Source organism: Orbicella franksi, chromosome 7 (assembly GCF_964199315.1).
Source record: "Orbicella franksi chromosome 7, jaOrbFran1.1, whole genome shotgun sequence".
In the NCBI taxonomy this organism is placed as follows: domain Eukaryota; kingdom Metazoa; phylum Cnidaria; class Anthozoa; order Scleractinia; family Merulinidae; genus Orbicella; species Orbicella franksi.
Window position 1 is genome coordinate 6,528,634 of NC_138151.1, and position 21,567 is coordinate 6,550,200.

The following is a 21,567-nucleotide window of genomic DNA, read 5'->3' on the forward strand; positions in this document are numbered from 1 at the left end:
GTCAGCCATGGAATGCGCTGACGTTGCAGCTTTCACTTTCGCTACGTGACAAATAAGATCGTGTTTACTTTGCAAGTTTATTTCCGCAGAAGCGACGGTCATTAATTTATTTGTAATTTTGCGAGTATTTCTTGCGGTTTTAGGCAAATGAAGTAAATCCTTTGACTGTTTCATCGCAGCGAGTTCATAGATCGGAAAGAAAATTAAATATTTGCAAGCCAAGCAAAGAACGTGTCAGAACGTGCAAAGATTACGTCATTGATAGGGAAATAACCACCGTACTAAAGATAGCCGTAGATAACGCAATTCTTGAATTATGTGACTCGTGTGACTTCTTTGCTAACCCTTAACTCAAGGGGAAAAAACAATTAAATTTAATCGTGACTTTAAAGAAAGAAAGCGGTTTGTAATAGTGTTCGTATCTTCATGCCCATACATATCCCGAAGAAACTTCCAGATTAAGACTATTACGTCATCGGAGATGTCACAACGGCTACGCCTGATGGTGCGATAATAGAGTTTATGTTGATCAAGTGCTGTGATGTCTACAGTAATCAATGAATCATCAAAGATTGCTTTGGAATATGCACTGCGTTGCGACTGTAGTACTAAGAAAACAATTAAATTTTAAAAGCGCGGTTATAAGATCTAACAGATCTTCTTGTTCTTTCTTTTTTCTGAATTTTAAGGAAGAAGAACCTGGTTAGCGTTTAGCAATCTATCCTTCTACCTAGGAAAGGAGGCCCTGAAGGAGAACGAAAATACTGAGGTATTTGACAGATTGATACTTTTTTCATCAAAAGCGCAGCCTTTTTACAAGAGCTAGGCGTATTGTCATGTTCCCCTTCCTCTGATAGCGCTGGATGAACTCTCTCATACTTACTAAAAGCCATTTCAAAGGACGTCTGGGATCAATAGTAATAAATTCAATGAGCTCGAGGTGAGAGTATTGTGTCATAGTGCACTGGTTTTCCAGGCAGCAATAAACATCCATTTGGCCTTACACCTCCGTTGAGACCCCATGTAAGAAGCCCACTCTATAAAATTAACCCGGCCTAGTCGATTGAACGTTCCGTAATCAAACTCAATCGAACTCCAATCGTTCGATTGGGTTGGATTGGATTGGGTAGGGTGCGTAGCTCCCGGTGTTGTGGTCTGGCCGTGTCTCGCGGGTTAGTGCTTCAAATGGGGTTAACCTCATCGAACCTTTCTTCCACCGACAGAGTTGTCCAAGAAAAAAATGCTATGTCTATTACAGTTGAACATATCGAACTCACCCAAACGTTTTGCCAATCGAACACAATCTAAAATTCAAAAATCGAACAGTTGTACGATCGAACCTAATCGAACTCCAATCGTTTGATTGATTTGGATTGTGTCCGCAGTCGAACTCTAGATTGATCCATCCTTTGGCATTCCAAACCGGTTTCATTTGGTTTCAAACAGGGCGTTGAGGTCAAATAGGTTTGTGTAGGATTGAACTTCAAAGCACTTAAGACAATAAGCATTTGACTTAATTTAAAATGTGTATATATTCTCTCAGTTTATAATTATCTCATTCTAGTAAGGCTGCAGTGCTTATAGATATTTTTATTACCGGTTTTTTTCGATTGGTTCAATTTTTCCAATTGGTTAGGTAATCGAACTCGCCCAAGAATGTCCAATTCGATTGTGTTCGATTGCTGGAGAAATCGGCAGTCAAACAAACGCGTGGAGTTCGATTGAATTTTCATCCGGTTTTGTTCGATTGACGACGCCGAAAATTTAACCAGCAAAGGGTAGACATTTCACTTTCGACATTTCTTGCTCCCTGATTCTAGACCTGTGTACCAGGGGATTACATCATGGTTCTTCAGAAGGGAAGTTGACTTTCAACCGTCTTCAAGGTTTTGCAAGTCTTTTTACCAGTAAAGTTGACATAAGTTACACGTGAATCACCAGTCAAGTCGGTATAAGCCGCACTCATATTTATGTCAGAGAAACCTAATTTACCAAAACTAACTAAATCAAATATCTTTGTTATGCATAAAAGGTAACTTCAGCTGTTCGAGTTGCCCAAACTAATAGATTTCATCATCATATCTTGGTATGTTTACTTTTGCAAAAATCTGTATTCCAAGAGATTTCTATGCAAAGAATGCATAAAAAAGAAAGTAAACAGACAGAAAACTAACTATGATTTTGGTGTAGGTCCTGATGAAAAGTGAATTAAGTTCTACACTGAAAGAGCATAGAAAATTGAGTTTAAACTCACGAATTGAGAACAAAGGACCTCGAAGGTGTTAGAAATGTAGGGGTCAGCAAGATTTTAATGAGTTTTAGAAAACTCCTCATTATGCATAAATGTGTGACCTGGATTCAACCTAAAGTAAATTTTTATCTTTAAGAATATTACTTCTCAGGAGGCACGCCAGCTGAAATCACGTTTTCGGATGTAATGTTAGCTAATGTTTGTTTCCTAAATGAAAGTAACGTAAATGGCAACGGAAATAGAGTTCGTTGAAGTTTGGTTGTTTGTCCTGATACGCAGATTAAAGTAGACCTCAATAATGATGGAAGAAATACGTGCTTGTACGTAGAATATGTCCAGCTAAATCGTTTCTCAGAGTTTAGCCGTAAGATTGAAGTTAAGCGTAGGTTGTCCCAAGACATTACGAAATCGTTAACTAAACTTAAAATAATCCAAATTCCAGTACATTCGTATAAACAGTTAAGATGGTTCTGATGCTGTAAACGCTCTTGTAAGCCAAAACATAAAGAAAAGCTGTTGAGACACAGTTAGCTACGATAAACACATAAGACTCTCACAATCTAGAAGTATCTAAAAGTGAACCACAAACGAGTTTCCTCCAAAAGCTATTGGCATCTTTTCGATGTTTTCTTTTCGTTTAACCTTTGATTGTTGGCTAAAATTAACATAGAACGGGGCCCCGAACTTTTCTCAAAAAAACATATTTCTTTTCTTGGTGGTTTATTAACCCTTTGATAATTTTCACGATAAGTCCCTAAAATGATCCCTTAAGCATTTTTTTTACACACTGTTAAGGTTTAGTAAATACCATTGATATGTTTTACTCCCCAAAAACGAACCCACAATAATAGAAATAGGAAAATCCTCTCCTACAAGCAAATCGAAGTACTGAAAGAATATCAGGGAATATGTCCCGTCATAATCAGTTCTATCGATGGCAGGGGAAATTCCTGAACGAATGAAATACCGGTTAATCAAATATGAATAAATGTCGCTCGAGTAAATATCAAATGAAAACAATGCCAATCAAACAAACATCAAATAGATCCCAAACATATCCTAAAATTCGTCCCAACATAATATTAAAACTTGCATGGACAAAGCGATAACATCCTCAGAAAGGTACCATTATTTTATATTAGTATATATTGTTTACAATGCAACTTTCTTCCTCTATTCCTATTGTTCATAAATGATCTCTACTTGCAAAAATACTTGCTATTCAGTTTGAAAGAGTTTTTCTGCCTAATTTATGTGCTTAAGACAAACGATCTCTATATCACAAGCTAAATTCCGTTGTGTCAATGGAAAATGTGGTGCAAAACTAAAGTTCGTATCTAGCTGCCCCTTCTTTTCTCGAAAACACACTGATTATTGCACCAGACCGAAACGAGAGGGATGTATAAACCCAAAATGCCCAGGAACTATACCTTCCTGATAAATTATATACATTAAGACAGTAAATTATTCCGCCTTGTTTTAAAAGAGTCTATTGGATAAAGATGACCTTGTTTGATTGTGGGCCAAACAGATCTATCCTGCGCCCTTTTTTCGAAAGCCAATCGACCTTACTTCAGTATCAAAGGCTAATCAATGTTCTAACTTATTTTTGATAAAAGTGCTGTTTCAGTGCTTCCGAATATAAAAAACCCTACAAAACCGAAATCAAAATTTATACAACCTGCTGAGACAGTTTAGTAAGTTCTTGATTACAAATCTCTCCAGAAGGGCGTTGCTCTGGATTTCCATCCCAACACCGGTCCATCAATTGTTTCAAGCGGGCTGGAGGCTTTTTTCCACCTTCCATATCTCCCGGACGGTAGCCTTTATCCACCAAACGAAACAAAGCTGTTATCGGCCCCCTGAATTCAGCAAAGGCCTGCCGCCCGTACCACATCTCCCAAAGTATTATGCCAAAGCTGTAGATGTCTGCTTTGCTGTCATATAACTTGGAATGAAACACTTCCGGTGCGATGTACACAGGGATCCCCGCCAAAGTACCTGTGATCTCCTTTGCGTCTTTAGAAACGCCAACATTAGTTATCTTCACTGAGTTTTCCTCTGATAGCTTGAATGTAAAAGAAGGAACACCTGTAGTTTTACTGTACTTGGTAAAGTAAACAATTTCTCTTTAGGAACTCCTACAAAACATAGTTTAGTGTTGTATACTTTCGGTATCTGATGTGTTTTCCTCACTCCCCACTTCCCACTCCTCTTTTTAATAACATCCAACATAAGTGTAAAGTATACATGTGTAAGTACTCCTTTGGTCTTGAAACAAGAAAGAATTAAATATATTACCCAATATTACGTTTCAAAGTTTGGCGTTTGCCTTTTTGAACTCGAATTAAGACAGATTTCCTTCTTTTTCATTCAATTTACAAACCATCAGGCAGAAAACACTAAATGTTTTTCTGTTCACCTAAAGCCATTTAAAAAATTAAGGTTTTGAATAGTATTTAAGTCAATATTTTTACATTGCCATAACACAAAGTTCAACCTCATACCAAAATGTTTTCTAGCTTGAGGTCCCTGTGGACAACTCCTTCTTGGTGAATAAACGCAAGAGCTTCAGTGATCTCCTTCGCCCATTGATATACTTTTTTGATGACAGCAAGATTCGTGGTTTTTGCTGGAGCTTCTTCTGGGTGATCGAAGATCTGACTCTTCAAGTTTCCTTTGCACTTTTCCATTACCAGGATCACTCTTGTGGTGCCCTCTTTCTTGAGAAGGGATTTGCCATAAAACTTTACAATGTGGGGATGGTCCAATTTTCTGACGAATAGAATAAAAAAAAAAACACGCAATATAGATACAAGTATTGCAAAACTGGCTTTAAAAAAACTTTCATATTTTTTTGTCTTTCTTTCTAATCTTATGTTCCTTACTACGTTGTCTACCATACACACTCTCGACGAACGAAGCATTCTAAATCTCATAAAATGGCGACTAACAACGGCTTAAACTCCAAACAAGATCCAAAGATATGAAAGAAGGAAACGGTTGAGTTTAATTCACAATTATCCACTTTGCCACTGGACCCTGTGTAACTAATTCCGGTAATTATTCTGTTCCTGGGTTGTTAAACGCGGCACCGGGCCTGCAAAACCCACAGTTTAACCTTTAGTTACGATGCACATTGCAAATCTGTACCGAATATGCCATCTGTACATAAGGGCTATCGCGATAGCCATAACTGTGAAAAAGTATTTGTAAATATATTGAAATCACATGAGCGGTTTTGGGAAAGGAGCTTGAAAAGAGGGCTTAAAGGGATTTCGATCACATTGAATTCACTGAGAATCTCCGTCGTCCGCGACAAGTCTGGTGTCCGGTACTTCTAGATTGACAGACTAGCTCAGCTTTTGTCCGATGTCTGATATTCATGTGAAGGCAGCGTTGCCGAGAAGGTTGGGGCTCCTGGCGTGAAATCCGGACGTCGCGCGTTAGAGTCCCGCCTACTCCCGCCGTCCCGCTCTAACCACTATTAACCTGAATTTGTTTCCCAGCAGACCGTACTGCAACTCCTCGGTCATTCTTGTAATATCCAACTGGTCTGCAACCGCCAGTTGTGGTCTTTAAGCCTACAATGCTTATTTGAAAAAGTTTGTTCTTTCAGTTGTAGATAAGTGCATTGACCACTATAACCATTCAACATCAACATCCTGATGCTGGGAAAATTTACAGTCTGTTTGATCCCTCACAGCGATCCAGATCATATTCTTAAGAACTTTATAGAAAACGTTTGAAAACTGAGGAGTAGTTTGTGAAGACTGTAAGGGTGCATTCCTTTGGGATGATCCGGATCAGGATTAACGAGTCAAGATCAATCGAATCATGGTGCATCAAGAAGACTGATAAATCCTTGTCCAGGGTGTATTAAGTAGTTTGATGCATCATGATCAGAGTGGTCCGATAACTCCAGGTTACTAAATATACAATTTATGGAATGCCAAGTCCAGTACTTTCCTAAATCAGTTTTTAACTGAGTACAATGTAGTCAGGTGGCTGTGTTTCAGTTCCAGTGGATTATTTCAGTGAAGTGTAAAGACCACTCCAGATTAAGAATAGTGGATATATGTTGCGTTGCCGACAATCTTGAAGATCATTCCACAAAGTGCCTGCTCCTAAATGAGCTCTGCAATTACTGAAAATCTCTTTTCTATTCTCCCTTCAATATACATGAATGGCGAGGTTAAAGAAACTCAGGAGCTTCCAGGGAAATTCAGTTTTTAAGCATGTGACAGCAGTAATAGCCCAGGGATTGACTGGGGAGCCCAAACTACTTTGGACTCATGAACAACTTAATGGCCAAATCGTAAACACTCTTTCTCCTTGGCCATCGTAGCTTTAGAAGAAACAAAACACAAACCGCGGTGATAAACATGGAACCAAAACGCATGTTAAACAAAGTTAATTTCCTTGACGCTTAGTATGTACAACATACATCTTCAGAAGTGACCGTTAACTAGATTACAATCGAAATTTAAACGCGAAGAAAAATAAAAAGACTGGTATCTAATAATATGTAACAAGACTAATAGTTAATAACAAACAGATGAGTCTGCGAGAGAGAAAAAAAAATTACCATCATAACAATAACAATACAAAATGTTAGTAAAGAAAAAGTTTTTCACTGCCAACGTTTTCATTCAAGGCTGGCTTTAAATCACGAATTAACAATGTTTCCTTAATTTTACAATGTATATCTGACCTACCAGTTGCTAAGATATCAAAATTGTCCCATTTAATATTATGACCCGTGGAAGTAACGTGATCCGCAATGGCTGAGGTGTGACCGCTTTTAGCAAGGGCCTTAAAATGTTCAGTTTTTCTATCGTGTAGTCGACGCTTTGCTTTTCCTATATGAAAATCATCACAGTCCCAGCAGCTTGCCTTGTAAACCACCTTAGACATCTGAGAACGGCTGAACCTGCCCTTGTACGGGAAAAAAGACTTAATTCGGCGGGTGTTTCGGAAAATTATTTTAACGTTAAAACAACCATAAAACTTATAGATACAAGATTTAAGTTGCTGGGTAATTACTTTACTTTGGAACCCTAAAAATGGTAAAACAATGAAGATGTCTCTCTTGGGAACTGTAGTGATAGGGTCGTTAGGTTTGTTTTGATGTCTATTCACTAGATCGTTCATGTTGTACGTGATGATACCACGGGGATAACCACTTTTTTCTATACTAACATTTTGTATTATTATTATTATGGTAATTTTTTTTTCTCTTCCGCAGACTCATCTGTTTGTTATTAACTAATAGTCTTGTTACATATTATTAGATACCAGTCTTTTTTTTTTTCTTCGCGTTTAAATTTCGATTGTAATCTAGTTAACGGTCACTTCTGTAGATGTATGTTGTACATACGAAACGTCAAGGAAATTAACTTTGTTTCACATGCGTTTTGGTTCCATGTTTATCACCGCGGTTTCTGTTTTGTTTCTTCTAAAACTTAATGGCCTTAATCATCTTTGAAAGTTTGAGAGAAACCGGTGAGATGGCATGTGTCACGCCTGCCTGGTCCTCTCATGGACAGACTCTTAAATCACTTACCTCAAAAGTTCTACTTCCGCCATGATGAGGCTTGCATTTTTGAAATCAAGCATGTCGCTGCAAACCTTTAATGCTACAGTTTGCTCTTTTTCTTGCCTTTTCATCTTCCCTTGATACACAGTGGCAAACGCACCACATCCAATACGGGAGGACATGTCTTCTTTCCAGTCTAACTCCTCGCTGCTAATGTCGATGGCACGGATTTCCTTTAATACAAATACTGCCAGATGTCTCCTGATATCAGAAGCTTCATCCACGATTGGTCGGTACAACTCTTTTATCTCTTTCTTTGAACGGCCTTCATCACGGAGTTGTCTTAATAACATCATGTCAGCCTCGATCAGCTCGGGAATACGGGCTTCAATTTGCTTCAGACACAGCTCAGCCTCTTTCAGTTGGTCTTTCACAAACACCTCGAGCACGCTTTCGTTTGTAAGATCTTCGAGATAGTCTGCAGCTGTTTTAACCATAAAAGCACATTTGTCTTTTTCGTATTTCCGTTTCCTACTACTAGCTTCTATCTTGCTTTTAATCGACAGTATTCCCACCACAGGGGCACCAATTACCAGTGCAACTAAGGAAAGTGAAACCCATATTGGGCTAGTGACGCCGATGACAACCTGTTCAGCTATAGTGAAGCCTTCATCAGCTGGCATACTTTCTGGAACATCGACGTCATCATCTGTGACAGCACCCTGGAGATCCCGCAGCTACCCTTTAACAAAATTGTATTGTTGCTGAAAGTGTCGTAAAAGGGATTGGCGAGCATCTGAAAATACTTGGTTATCTTCTTCCCAATGCTCCATGATTTCCCGCAGCCGATTGTTTAACGCTTTCGTGATGTTGCTTTTAGTCACTTACCAGGAGCTCTCTGCCATTGGAACTTCGTCTAAGGTCCACGTGGTGAAGCGATTTCTGACATCGTCTGACTTCAGATACTCACCGAGCATCTGGACAGCACATCTGACACGAGCCTTCAAGTAGTTATGAAGCTTGTCCATGACTTCGGTTTGTTTTTCTTTAATTCGCATCAAACGAAAGATAATTAAAGCCAATTTGTTGACGACTTTGTCCTGGTCTCTGGAAGCGCTCATCACAAAAGCTTTTGCTTGATAAAGTATCCTTGAGAGAAAGTAATCCAGCCATCTACAATAAAATAATAATGGAAAGTCTATAATTCAAATGAACTGCTTTTATGAATCGAACATACAAATGTATGCAAGTTAAAGTTTCAGAATAGTGTTTCATTTTCATGTGTTATGAAGGAGTAATCTGGCTTGTTGTCCGAGCGACTGCATCAGTTTGCAACAATGACGCTAAGATGGACCACCCACGAATTAGTTCGACTTCAGTTTTGTGAAATATCTCACGTTTCCTTTTAACCACATGGTATTTATTAAGTTCCGTCCAACCGGTCATTTTGGTCAAATGCCGAGATAGAACTGAAAGCTGTAAAAGAGCCAGTATCTTGTAAAAATAATAATAATAATAATTTAACCACCCTGTGCGTTCGTTAAAGTTGTTTGCGTATCATCAGAAAGTATAATTTCGGAATTGAAATCGTACCAAGAATGATGTAATCGAAGTATTTTAAAAGTTGTAAACATAGTCCTGTTTGTTTAAAAACTAAGTAAAAACAGGAGAAAAATGTTATTTAAATTATATCACAGTACAAACCTATGTTACCAAAAAGTTAAACAAAAATTTAACAGTTTTAGTACGTTTTCCAGGTAAATCGCACTACACCTTGCCAGTTGCTAGTCATTTATCAAGAGAGGATGTCTACAAAATGTTCTTGGTCAAAATTTATATGTTAAGAAGGGAACGGGAATGGTCTTTACTTTGAGTTTCATTTTGTAAACGTACATGATGGACATTTCTAAAGGACCTGCATGATTCATTATATAATATATCAAAATTGTATATTCTAGTAATTTATTATATTAGCGTTTAAAATTGAGAACTTAACAATAAATGCTAAAATGCTTACTTCCAGTGCATTTCCAGCCGCGCTTCAATGCTTTTCAAAACCATCGCCCTCATACCATTCATCAGGGAAAAAAATTCTTCAGTAATAATTCCGTGTTTCTGAGCGACACTGGCGTATTTTGTTGACATATAGATTATCTGTGAGTTGGGATCAAGACCTGGCCAACACTTCTTCAGCTTCTTGGTCGCGTGATTCTGGACCTCTTTTACTTCTTTCTCCGGAACTTGGTCCCATTTATTGCATACGAACAAAGCACACTGGGATGAGACTGACTCTTTCTGTCCCTCAAGAGTCACCTTTCTTACGTCATCCAGTAGCTTTTCAAGCTGCAAATCAAAAGTAACATAACTTAACATGCCGGCACTTTTTGTTCAATGGAATATTACGCCTGTGGGTATCTAAAACACGTATAATTTATAACTGTAATGCAAGTGTGATTTGTTACAAAATACTGTGCTGATGCTGCAGCTTTAGGTATATCTGGGAGCTGGTCAATAGTATTCTTTTTACGAACTCACACACTGACCAGCTCCCAGATGGCTTGATAGCTCAGTTGGTAGAGGACTGCACCGGTATCGCAGAGGTCATGGGTTCGAATCCTGTTCAGGCCTGAATTTTTTTCAGGCTTTAATTTCACAACTGCTTAAGTTGTGTGTATGGCTGCGATGATAAATCAGGTCTTCGTATATAAATATTATTAATTGACTTTTAAGTATCAAGGGAACCGCTAAGAATACGGTAGAAACCTGGGTTTCTGAAGCTTTTGGCTTCGAGCCTGACGTCCGGGGCTCCCCTCGTTCTAGAGCCCGGACGGGTCTTGCATTGGAACCCATCCTTGAGGCACTAGCTCTGAAGCCCTGCGATCCGTTTGTGCCAATTCGAGGAAGACAAAGCATTGCTACAAATACTCAGTAATTTTACTACTTTCATCCAACGACAATACTTACTCTGTCTTCCTGAACTCCTCCAGCGTTTACACTGTTTATGACATAAATGAACGCAAAGGCTTGAGGCAAATACTGCGTGACTATCTCATCCATTATGTCAGACTCACCAATACCAGGACTGTCAATTATAACCACACCTTCCTGAAAGATATTGAATTGAAAAGTGGGCTACCATTTTTTCACTGATTATTTTCACGAAGCAACGATGCCATGCGAGATGATCGACAAAATGTGTAGTTTATGAAAAACTTAGAATAGGCCATTTTACAGCCGTGTGCTTAGTTACTGGCCATGAATGCAAGCGAGGCTGGAGGTGACCTTGCTTTGATACAGACTTCTCTGCTCTTCTCGTTTATTTAAATGCCAACTAGCTAGTTAGCAAAAGAACAACTTGATTTACACAAAAAAGTAGTGAGGTCTGTATCAAAACAAGGTCACCTCCAGCCTCGCTGCCATTCAAAGGCCAGGTCAGTAAGCCAACTGTAAAATGATCTATTATTTCAATGTTTCCAAAAATATTTATTATTGACGATTCATTTGGAAGATATTACATTTTTAATTGTGCTGTAATGTTGATGACGTGGCTCAGCTGCTGATGGGACGTGTGGAGCACAAGGGTTCTATGGAACCTGTTTGCTTTGTAGGGTACGTACATTTTTTAACAACTATACAGACATACATAACTGATGAGAAAGGATTAATTAAATATGACGTCATTAATAAGTACCTCTAAAAGTTGGTGAGGCCAAAAGAGTTCAACTTTTTTGTAAATTGAACCTTTTTCTCGATCACTCTTCACGTGAACATAAGGAGAGATCTGCTGAAGATAACCTTGTTCAGAGGATTCAGCCTCTAGAGGGAACTCCTTAATTGGAAGCCCAGTTTCAGGATCCTTGTCCTTAAAGTGGACCACGATTTTGCGTTGACGTCCATATCTCAATTCGCATATGGTGGACGTTGTACTGAGTGCGGAATATGGAAGAAGTTCCTCTCCCAGGATAAGGTTAACCAAGCTGCTTTTTCCAGAGCTTTTCTCACCTTCAAATGTATTAACCACCTATTATTGGATGGCCTTCATAGTCTTCTTTAAATTAGTTGTTTACATTAACGTTAATTGCGATCCGTCGGAATATATCATGAGAAATCTCGAAGGAATTGCTGCAAATTAACGAAATGCGTGTGGTGTTGCCTGGTTTTTACAGCTTTAAATTGCACTTAAGATCTTTCCTGTTTTTATAAGAAACTAGCTGTTTACAGGCCTGGAACCATTAGCAAGTTGCTCCATGTAGGTTCAGGAATATTTCTAAACATGGTGTACTGACAAGTTCAAAGCTATGTGACTTTCCTAGTATTGAGTAAGTTACAATCGATTCGGTGTCACGAAATTCTTGTTGTGTGAATGTGATTTTTGGAATTCGTTCTGGAAGAAGTTGGTAATCAAACAATTCTTAAACTATTGCTTGGTGTTATTTACCTGCCACAAGCAGGAAGTATCCTTTCCGTTTCAGCTGTGCTTTGTGATGTTCTATCTTTTGTTTAATGTTGCCCACGTTCTTCTGCAGCAAAGCGAGAAGTTTGTCATCTATTTCTTGCAAAAAGTCCTCGGTATGGGAGTAACACTTAAGTAAACTATGTCTTTTCAAGACATCTTCATCTTTTGCTTCTGTTAAAATGGAGAAGGCCTGAAACGAGAAGGCAAATGTGATACATAGCTCAAATCAAACGTGCTCTTGATTTGTATTTGCTCTTTCAGTCTGTCGCACGCGACTGAACTTTAATTGTGGCGATTTCTCGTTATGCTCATCATATCCAACACTGCATCGACTGAAGCTACATACGTTTCATTGCGGTGCTGGAATATATTTTAAGATTGAAAAGGAAGGAGCTACAGATTCGATGCATTTTCGAACTCTCAAAGACCCGCAGTAAAGGTTTATTTTGGGCAGCTGAGGGCTAAACGTGAGACAGAATGGAAGAAAATGACAAGGGACTGGGAGAGTCCTGGGAGTCCAAGACTGGCGTAACGTAACCTCGATTGTCTATGTTTCTGTTTCGTCATTGGTCATTGGTCGCTACGGAGTCACGTAAGAAAGCGAACGAGCCCGGAAAGATCAGTTGCGTGCGATCCTACTGGAAGGTCGGACATTTGTTGCTTCGCTCGCTCAGTTTTGAGCAAACACCGAGAAAATCGCAGCATGACTGCCGAAAATATGAGTGGAAGGGACGCCTTTTCACCGGCAGAAGAAGAAAATCTACTTTCTGAAGAAAACGAGTCAGCGAATTCTTTGCACCAGGACACAGACAAAGTGCTTGTTGACGTATTGTCGGCCTTGACCCAAATGAGTTCCACCATGCTGTCCATGTAAAACGTAATGAAACGGTTAGCTGGTGCACCAGAAGACCATGCTACACCACCGAAAAAGGGGAAAAAACCTCCTGCAACTAGTGGAATGAGCGATAGCGGAGATTCAGACCCTGAGAAGTCAGATTCCGAGGAACTCAATTCCCCGCCCAACGGCGACCCGGCAAAACTGGGCAGCTCTGTCACAGAGGACGCATTGCTCAATGAAATTGCTCAAGACTTTGAGTCGGACGAGCAAACTGACCCGAACGTCGCGCAGAAATTGGCGGATATCATCAATAAGCGATGGGGTTCTAAGTTGGAGGAAGCCAAATTAAGAGAAAAATGGGCGAAATACAATCGACCCGATAATTGTGAGAAATTAACTGTGCCAAAGGTCAACCCCGAGATATGCACTAAGCTGAAGCACGTGACCAGGAGCGCGGATTTACGTCTTGCAAACAGGCTGAAAATACTTGTCAAAGTCGGTAGTGCAGTCGCCAAATCGACCGACACACTGCTGGCTATCCGTGCAGATCCTGAGAAGACTTCAGCGTCGGCTCTCACTGAGAAATTGGGGCAATTAGTCACGTATAACGCTGACGCTCTTGCATTGTTAGGCCATGCAAACATTGAGCTCTCTTACCGTCGACGCGACGCTATCAAACCAGACTTAAATAACGAATATTCCTCTTTGTGTGGCTCTCAAGTACCCATCACGGACTTATTATTTGGCGATGAGCTGCAATCTCAACTTCACAATATCAAAGCAACTAACAAAATTGGCCATACGAATACTGCAAAGTCATCTTACCGAAACCATAGCGATGGCTGGAGGGGCAAATCTTCTCCTCTAGTGGAAAGTCTTTTTTAGGGAAGAGGGGCCGGTCTTACCGACCACACAACAACAATTCCTTCAAACCACGGGAAACCGAGAAGAAATCCAGCCAGTGAAATGCTTTTATATCCCGACAGACAAGGTAGATATGTTACAGTTTCTTGAGCACAAAGTTCACTGCTTTAAAGCAGGGGGGCTGAGAGAATATTATAATCAGTAGCAGGCCTTAACCTCAGACCCTGAGATATTGCAAATGATATTAGGCCAGCCAATTGAATTTACTAGGACTCCATATCAAAGAGTAGTTCCCAGAGAGAAGAAAATCCTTGATTTGAATGAACAGCATGTCATTGATACCGAAATAGATAAACTACTTGCTAAAGGTGTTATTACCCCAAGTAGTCACGAAGAAGGGGAATATATCTCTCCTATTTTCACCAAGGCCAAAAAGGATGGCTTTTTCAGAGTTATTTTAAATCTCAACTGTTTAAACATTCGTGTGCAATATCACCATTTTAAAGTGGACTCCCTCAATACTGTTTTACAAATGGTAAAACCCGGATGCTTTATGGCGTCAATAGACTTAAAGGATACTTGTTATTCTGTGCCTATTGCCACTGCAGACCAAAAATACCTGAAGTTTCAGTGGCGAGGAAAACTGTATAAATATGTTTGCTTTTCAAATGGATTGGCATTTTGCCCCAGGAAGTTTACTAAATTATTAAAGCCAGTATATTCACATTTATGGAAGCTGGGGCACCTTTCAGCAAGTCATATTGATGACTCATATCTGCAGGGTGATGACTATGATGACTGTGAAAGAAATGTTAGGGATACTGTCAAATTATTTGATTCTCTTGGGTTTACTGTACTCCTTGAAAAACCATCCTTTGTTCCACAACATCGAATTACCTTCATGGGTTTTATTATAAACTCAATTACAATGACAGTCTATCCAACCTCTGAGAAGATCGAGAAGATCATTCATACCTGTCAAGGCCTGTTGGAGTGTCCACACCCCACAGTAAGAGAGGTGGCATCCACCCTTGGATTGCTCATATCAACTTTTCCAGCAGCAAAGCTAAAGCACTTGCATTTTAGGTCACTGGACATGGACAAAATTGAGGCCTTGCGCCTAAACAATGCAAGGGTAACTTTGACGCATTTATTCAACTGTCTGAGTTGTCTCGCAGTGATTTGCAGTGGTGGATAAACTCAGCAAGGTCACTGCATAACCCTATAAGCTTTCCCCAGCCAGAGATCACTTTATACACAAATGCAAGTAAAGAAGGCTAGGGAGGAGTACTCAATAATGTAAAGATTGGGGAGCATTGGAGTCCTGAAGAGGCTTCTAATCACATTAATTATCTTGAAATGCTTGCAGTGTTGTTTTCTCTCAAGGCATTTCATAAAGAGTTATCAAGGAAGCATGTTCTTGTACGAATATGACTGCTTTGTCAGATTTAGGTAAAATGGGCACGAGCCATTCAAAAAGCGAAATGATTTAACCCGTACGCTCTGGGAGTGGTGCCTTGACAATAACATGTGGTTAACCAACAAGTCATATCCCAGGAAAAGAGAATACTCTACCTGATGCAGAGTCCAGGAAATCTAGAAAAGAAACTGAATGGGCCTTAGACAGACGAATTTTCCACGAGGCTGTTAAGAAAATTCATGTTGAGCCTCAGATTGACCTATTTGCCTCTAAGCTTAATTACCAGTTAAGGCCATTTGTTGCCTACCAACCAGATCCTGAAGCAGTGGCTATCAATGCCTTTTCAATTTCTTGGAAACCTTATCTTTTTTATGTTTTTCCTCCTTTTAGTATCATCCCAAAAATGTTACAGAAAATCCAAGCAGAGGGGACCACAGGACGCTGGTTGTGCCATGCTGGCCGACTCAGCCATGGTGGCCATTGGTAATGAGACTGCTGGTGCGGGAACGCCTTGTGCTTCCCAAAGAGAAACACACCTTATTTCTACCTCAACAGCCAGGCTTGGTGCGTTCACTACACCAGAAGCTCACACTTCTGATATGTCACTTGTCCGGAAATCACTTGAAGGCAGAGGTCTTTCGAAATCGGCTACCTCACTCATCCTGGAGTCCTGGAGAAAGGGCACCAAACAACAATATAAACCATTCATCACTAAATGGGAACAGTACTGTAGTCAAAGGAAGATTAATCCTTTTTCAGCAACTATAGAACATGGGATTAATTTCCTGGCAGAACTTTACCAGACACGGATTGGATATAGTGCCCTCAATACAGCACGGTGTACTTTATCTACTGTTTGTTTTACATCAGAGTATTACACTTTTGGACAGCATCCCTTAGACTGTCGTTTCATCAAGGGAATTTTCGAATGCAGACCCTCTCTACCAAGGTACCAAGAAACTTGGGATGTGACGGTGGTATTAGACTATCTAGCGAAACGTAATTGGCCCACCTGAGAAACTTAGTTTGAAGAACTTGACTTTGAAAGTGGTTATGTTGATGGCGTTGCTTTCGGGACAGCGTCGCCAGACTCTGCACACATTATCAATTGATCGTATGCAAATAAGTTCTGATAAGTGTTTGTTTTTCATTAACTCATCGTTGAAAACTTCGAGACCTGGTAAACATTTAGCTTGTATTGAGTTTCTGGCCTATGCACCAGATGTAAGTATTTGTATTGTAGAGCATCTTCAGCAATACCTGAAGCATACAGATACTCTTCGAGGTAATGTAAAGCAGCTTTTTATTAGTTACTCCAAGCCTCACAAAGTTGTTTCGAGTTCGCACTCACACTGCTTTAAAATCTCACGTGACTCCGTAGCGACCAATGACCAATGACGAAACAGAATACCTAAATTAAACGAGGCTTGCCTGTAAGCTGAAGTTTGATTTGGATTCTGTGAGTCATTGGTCGGGAGCGAAGGAGTCATGTGCCCACCCGTGTGTTATTAAACCACCCATGATTGGGTGTAAGTGCTCACATCCGTTAAAGACTGATCTTCCCGGGCTCGTGCGCTTTCTCACATGACTCCAAATCAAACTTCACCTTACAGGTAAGCCTCGTTTAATTTAGGTATTTTATCTCATGATAACGGATAAATACAGAAACCAATTATTAAACATTCGCCTCTCACCACCGAAAAAAAAAGCCTTCAATACAGGTTATAATAGCTTTCTCCCCTCATATTTTAATAAGGAGCTTAACCCTTTGGAGCCCAAATTGATTTTTAAGGATTTCAGAAAATTTAAACCCGAATCATAAGTTTTTACTTTTTTAACATAATCAGGTTCTGCAAAAAGCATTACAATCCTTGATAATTGCATTTTATTTTGAGTGCAATTAGTAAGGTGTTTGATGTAACATGAAACCATTATAGGAGTTAAATTGTTAACAATTGTGTCACGCCATACACTCAAAATAGAAAAAGTTATTAACCATGAAGGCCAAAAGATGAACTAAAAAAAAACCTCAGTCGTTTATATCTCCCACCTTCTAGCTGCCATCCTAAGTATGTTTTCAAGGCTATTCCTTTTGGAGTAGCCACAAGGTTGAAAAGAAATTGCTCCGATGAAATTTTCCTTGCCGAGTGAATAGCTGAGTGCAAAGTGTTCCTTGTTAGCCAAGGCTATCCTTCTAAATTAGTTAATGATCAATTCTCTAAAGCCTCCGCCATTTCTTGGAATGATTTACGAAGCGAAGAAATTATTTCCTAAACTTGTCCTATTCCAGTCTCTTTCGTTGTAATTTTTTTGGCCAAGTTCTTTTCTTGCGAGTGTATGGACCGAGACGGAGTCGAGGTCCATAGACACGCAAAATCTTGACCGAACAAGCTTGGTCAATAAGGAATTCATTATATAGCTTCTGCTTCCGCTTCGAGGAAATTTTCCCGCAAGACACAGCGTGTAATCCCAAGCGGACAAGATAGCGCCATTTTGCTCGCTCTGGTAGCTATAGCTTTTTTTTTTTTTTATCAAAGGCACCGATATTGACACAAAGCATCGGTTATTGAACCGCATAACATCTCGAGCTCCCAGGCCAAACTAAATCATGCGTGGATTTTAAATTCGATCACACGGGCTCAGCCTGACAGAGATAATCTCAGCTCACCTCCTTTGCAGTCCAGCTGGATTTCCTTTCTGACTGTTTAAGTGTCTCTTTCAGTCTCTGCTTCATCTCGTCCAAAGTTCGCAGTCCCTTGGTCGAAACACCAAGTGACGCCATTGTTTCAAACATGTCCACGACGTCATCGATATCGTCGATCTCTTTTTCGATAGACATATTCCTAAAAGATACCTTAAGCGCGTATAATGTAAGCTTAGTAACGAATTACAGAATCACTTAGAGTCATGAAGGACGTGATAGCCTAGATTTCCCCCATGTAACTGACGTTTTAGTGCGAGATTTTAGGACAACTTGATAGCTTGAAAATTTTAAACGATTTGTATGCTGGAAGGAGTTTGCGCCGAGTAAACTTAGGGCACTCACCCTAAGTTAAAGTTAATTAATGGTTTAAAAGCGTCTCAACGTGTCGGTTACAGGTTCATTAAATTGTTTTCCTCTTTTTGTTGCAAATTTACTGGAATTTCTCATCAATTGTCTTGTGTTAAATGCTGTGTATTGATTATTATTTTTCGTGCCAGTGATCTGCAGCTGCAGTGTGCTAGTAATGCATTGAATAACAAAGGTTGCCGCGGTTAATACTGACTAAACTATCAAGTTTCTCTCACCTGGTATTCACTCAGAAAAGAAAACTCCGATGCTACAAGCTTTTGTTCGACTACTTCATTGAGATTGCCACTTGTGTAATCTTACCTCCTTAGCTGGAAGAACAACTTTCCCGATAGAAAGCTGTGTTGAAATATCCTGACGATCTCCTTGAACATGTCTTCTAGATATCCCCTCAGAACCTTCAGACCTTGGTTTCTCCTGATTAGTAGGCACTGTGACCATACCTTTAGACGCAGCTGCTGCTTGTGATGTAGCGACTGCAGGCAAAGGACTTGAGGTTATGGGACATCCACCTTTTGAAAATTGTTCCACGACGATGTTTCTGACATAATCTGAAAGTACAAAAGACAAATAATAACCTTAAACGTAAATAGCAAACTGTTTCTGTCATACACAGACCAGGCAACGATAAATAAATCTTCTGTGCCCGTACATGAATTTGTGGATTAAACAAGGAAAGGCTAGGACTGTAAAGTAAAGTAATTTAACGTTGATGGTAGAGATGGATGAAACCAAAGTAAGAATTATGGAAAAAATACTTTTGAAATCGACACCTGAACACACGAAACCGAAGCTTGTGAAATTTAGTTTGTCTCATTAAATTCGTTGTCGTTTTTTAAGCTTACCTAGATTTGGGTTAAGCGGTTGGAGCTGATCTCTAACCTCGGTGTTACCCTGTTGGAAGCGATCTCTGATATCCGGAGGTAGTGATGGTGGTGATAGCGTTGAAGACCTCGGAGGTAGTGGTGGTGGTGATAGTGATGAAGGCTTCGTAAGTGGTGGTGGTGGTGATATATTCTCTTGAAAGTCTTTACGATTCTGCGGCTGCTCCCATCCCTTTTGGGCTGTCAATCTTAACTTTGGGTCTTTGTTCCAACACGATGTCATGACATGTTGCCAATTCCTCCACGGGTGTTGCGTGCCTTCAATGTGAGTGGGTCGAAGGTCTTGTTTCACCACGTCTTCCAGGAACTTGTATTCTGTTCTTCTGTCAATGGCGGCTCCAAACGCAGTCTCACCGTACCATAACTCCCAAAGCACATAACCAAAACTGTACATATCGGCCTTTCTATTGTAGATTCGGCCTTGAAAGACTTCAGGGGCCAAGTAAATCGAGTTGCCGCAAAGCGTACCGGTTATTTCGTTTTCATGCTTGGCTACTCCCACGTCCGGCAGCAACTTTCACCCTTCCGTCGGGTGTCAGCTACACCAAATACAAAATATATCGATCAATACAGGGCACGTTTTAAAAATCGCACGATTAAGTTCAAGTTAAAGTTTCAGGTTAAAGTAGTAACTCCAATATCCTTCACAATCTGTTCAATGTCTGTAAGTATCAGAGTTCGTTAAAGCCGATAAATTGATTATAGAAATGGAACCTGACTTGGCCCCAAGGAAGACACGCACTGATGTGATGCATTGCGTTTGTTGTGATGCCAAAACTCTTGATATCATCATTTTTGGTAGCAGGAAGGAGCTGGTAAAAGCTTAGGGGTTCATTTCGCTGGTTGTACTCTGAGTGTTTGCAGTGTATTTTTTTTGCGCAACCGCTAAATTAGAGAACTAATCAAAAATGTTTAAAAGTGGATGTAAAAATCATCATTTCAACAAGTCAACTTACCAAAACATTATCCAATTTTAAATCTCGGTGAGCAAATCCTTCACCGTGAATGTACCGCAAGGCATCCAAGATATTTAGAGCCCAGCCTGATACCTTCTTCATGACTTCCTCCTTAGGCAATCGTGCAGGGGCGTCCTCCGGATGAGACATCACGTGAGACCTGAGAGAACAGCTGCACAGCTCCAGGATGATCATCACTGTTGTTCCATTTCGACCATGCTGAAGATTGGTTCCGTAAAATTTTACAATGTTTGAATGACTCAGTTGTCTAAGGAAACGAATTCAAATAACCACATAGTTTAGCAAAAAGAGACGTTACAGCAATAAACTCAGAGTTGTAACTCGTCCATTTCTTACCATTTGACATAAGACGTGACGTACATGTCACCTAGTGTATGCATATATGTATGGAGTGGATCTATATTATTCCCATATATGCGAAAATATGTCCACGTCACTAATGGCTTGCTGATCAGGCCAGGATGAAAGATATTTCATCGCCACAGCAATAACATTAACAAGAATCAACAAAACGAGTTTTAAATGAAACTGCAGTGCTGTGAAAACGGCCTTTTACACCCGTCAATGTAACCTCTTCCCCCAACCCCAGGGATAAGAATGGGTGTAGAATTATCTTGGCGAAGGGCATGATAATTTATACAAGGAACATGTCTTCAGCAGAGAGCGGGCGTAACCGCTTGTAACCTAAGCGCATTTTAGAACTTACATGTACTCATTCGAAAACTGGGAGGACAAGGTGGACATTTACAATCTATGCAACGTAACTTGACGATTTCGTTTTCAGGATATTGTTTTACCTTAAAGTTCGCTCCTCGTCAGCGAAATACCAAACGTTATTAGACGTGAGTGGATCTCTGTACCTCTTTAGCGCAACCTCAATTTCTGGCTGTCCTTGGCGAGAAAGAACACCTCTGTACACCGTAGAGAAGCTGCCATTTCCAATAATGGACTCCCGCTTCTCATCGCATTTCAACTCTTCATCAGTAAAATCTGACTTCCTGACCTCATTTAGATGGTAGACAGTTAAGCTGCGTTGCAACAACTTGATCTGTATCTTCAAAGGTTCGTAAACTTCCTGGATCTCAGTCTTGCTTCTTTTGTCTTCCAGTAGTTGCCGGTACAACTGCTCGTCGCCTTCCCTCAGTTGAGGTATCTTCTCCTTGATCTGTTTCAGAAACTGCACCGCGTCTTCCAGTTGTGTATTGATGAAAGGAAGCAGGCGGTCGTGGGTAGCAATGACTTTAAGGCATTTACGTGATCTCTTTGAC

General features: G+C 40.0%; 2 pseudogenes across 1 annotated transcript in view; one reads left to right on the plus strand and one right to left on the minus strand.

The window, feature by feature from the left end:
* Positions 1-1,941: 1,941 nt before the first annotated feature.
* LOC145491799 (uncharacterized) overlaps positions 1,942-21,567 on the minus strand; it is a 40,628-nt pseudogene continuing 21,002 nt past the window's right edge. Inside the window, exons 6-17 of the transcript XR_014049890.1 lie at positions 21,097-21,567; positions 20,279-20,546; positions 19,284-19,861; positions 18,742-18,989; positions 18,037-18,222; positions 12,229-12,436; positions 11,482-11,792; positions 10,755-10,895; positions 9,808-10,133; positions 7,818-8,963; positions 4,759-5,026; positions 1,942-4,319 (exon numbers count right to left, since the gene is read on the minus strand). The exon at positions 21,097-21,567 is cut by the window's right edge and continues 675 nt beyond it. The product of XR_014049890.1 is annotated as an uncharacterized LOC145491799 (transcript). The remainder of the gene's footprint in view (positions 4,320-4,758; positions 5,027-7,817; positions 8,964-9,807; positions 10,134-10,754; positions 10,896-11,481; positions 11,793-12,228; positions 12,437-18,036; positions 18,223-18,741; positions 18,990-19,283; positions 19,862-20,278; positions 20,547-21,096) is intronic.
* LOC145492604 (uncharacterized) lies at positions 14,877-18,026 on the plus strand (annotated as a pseudogene).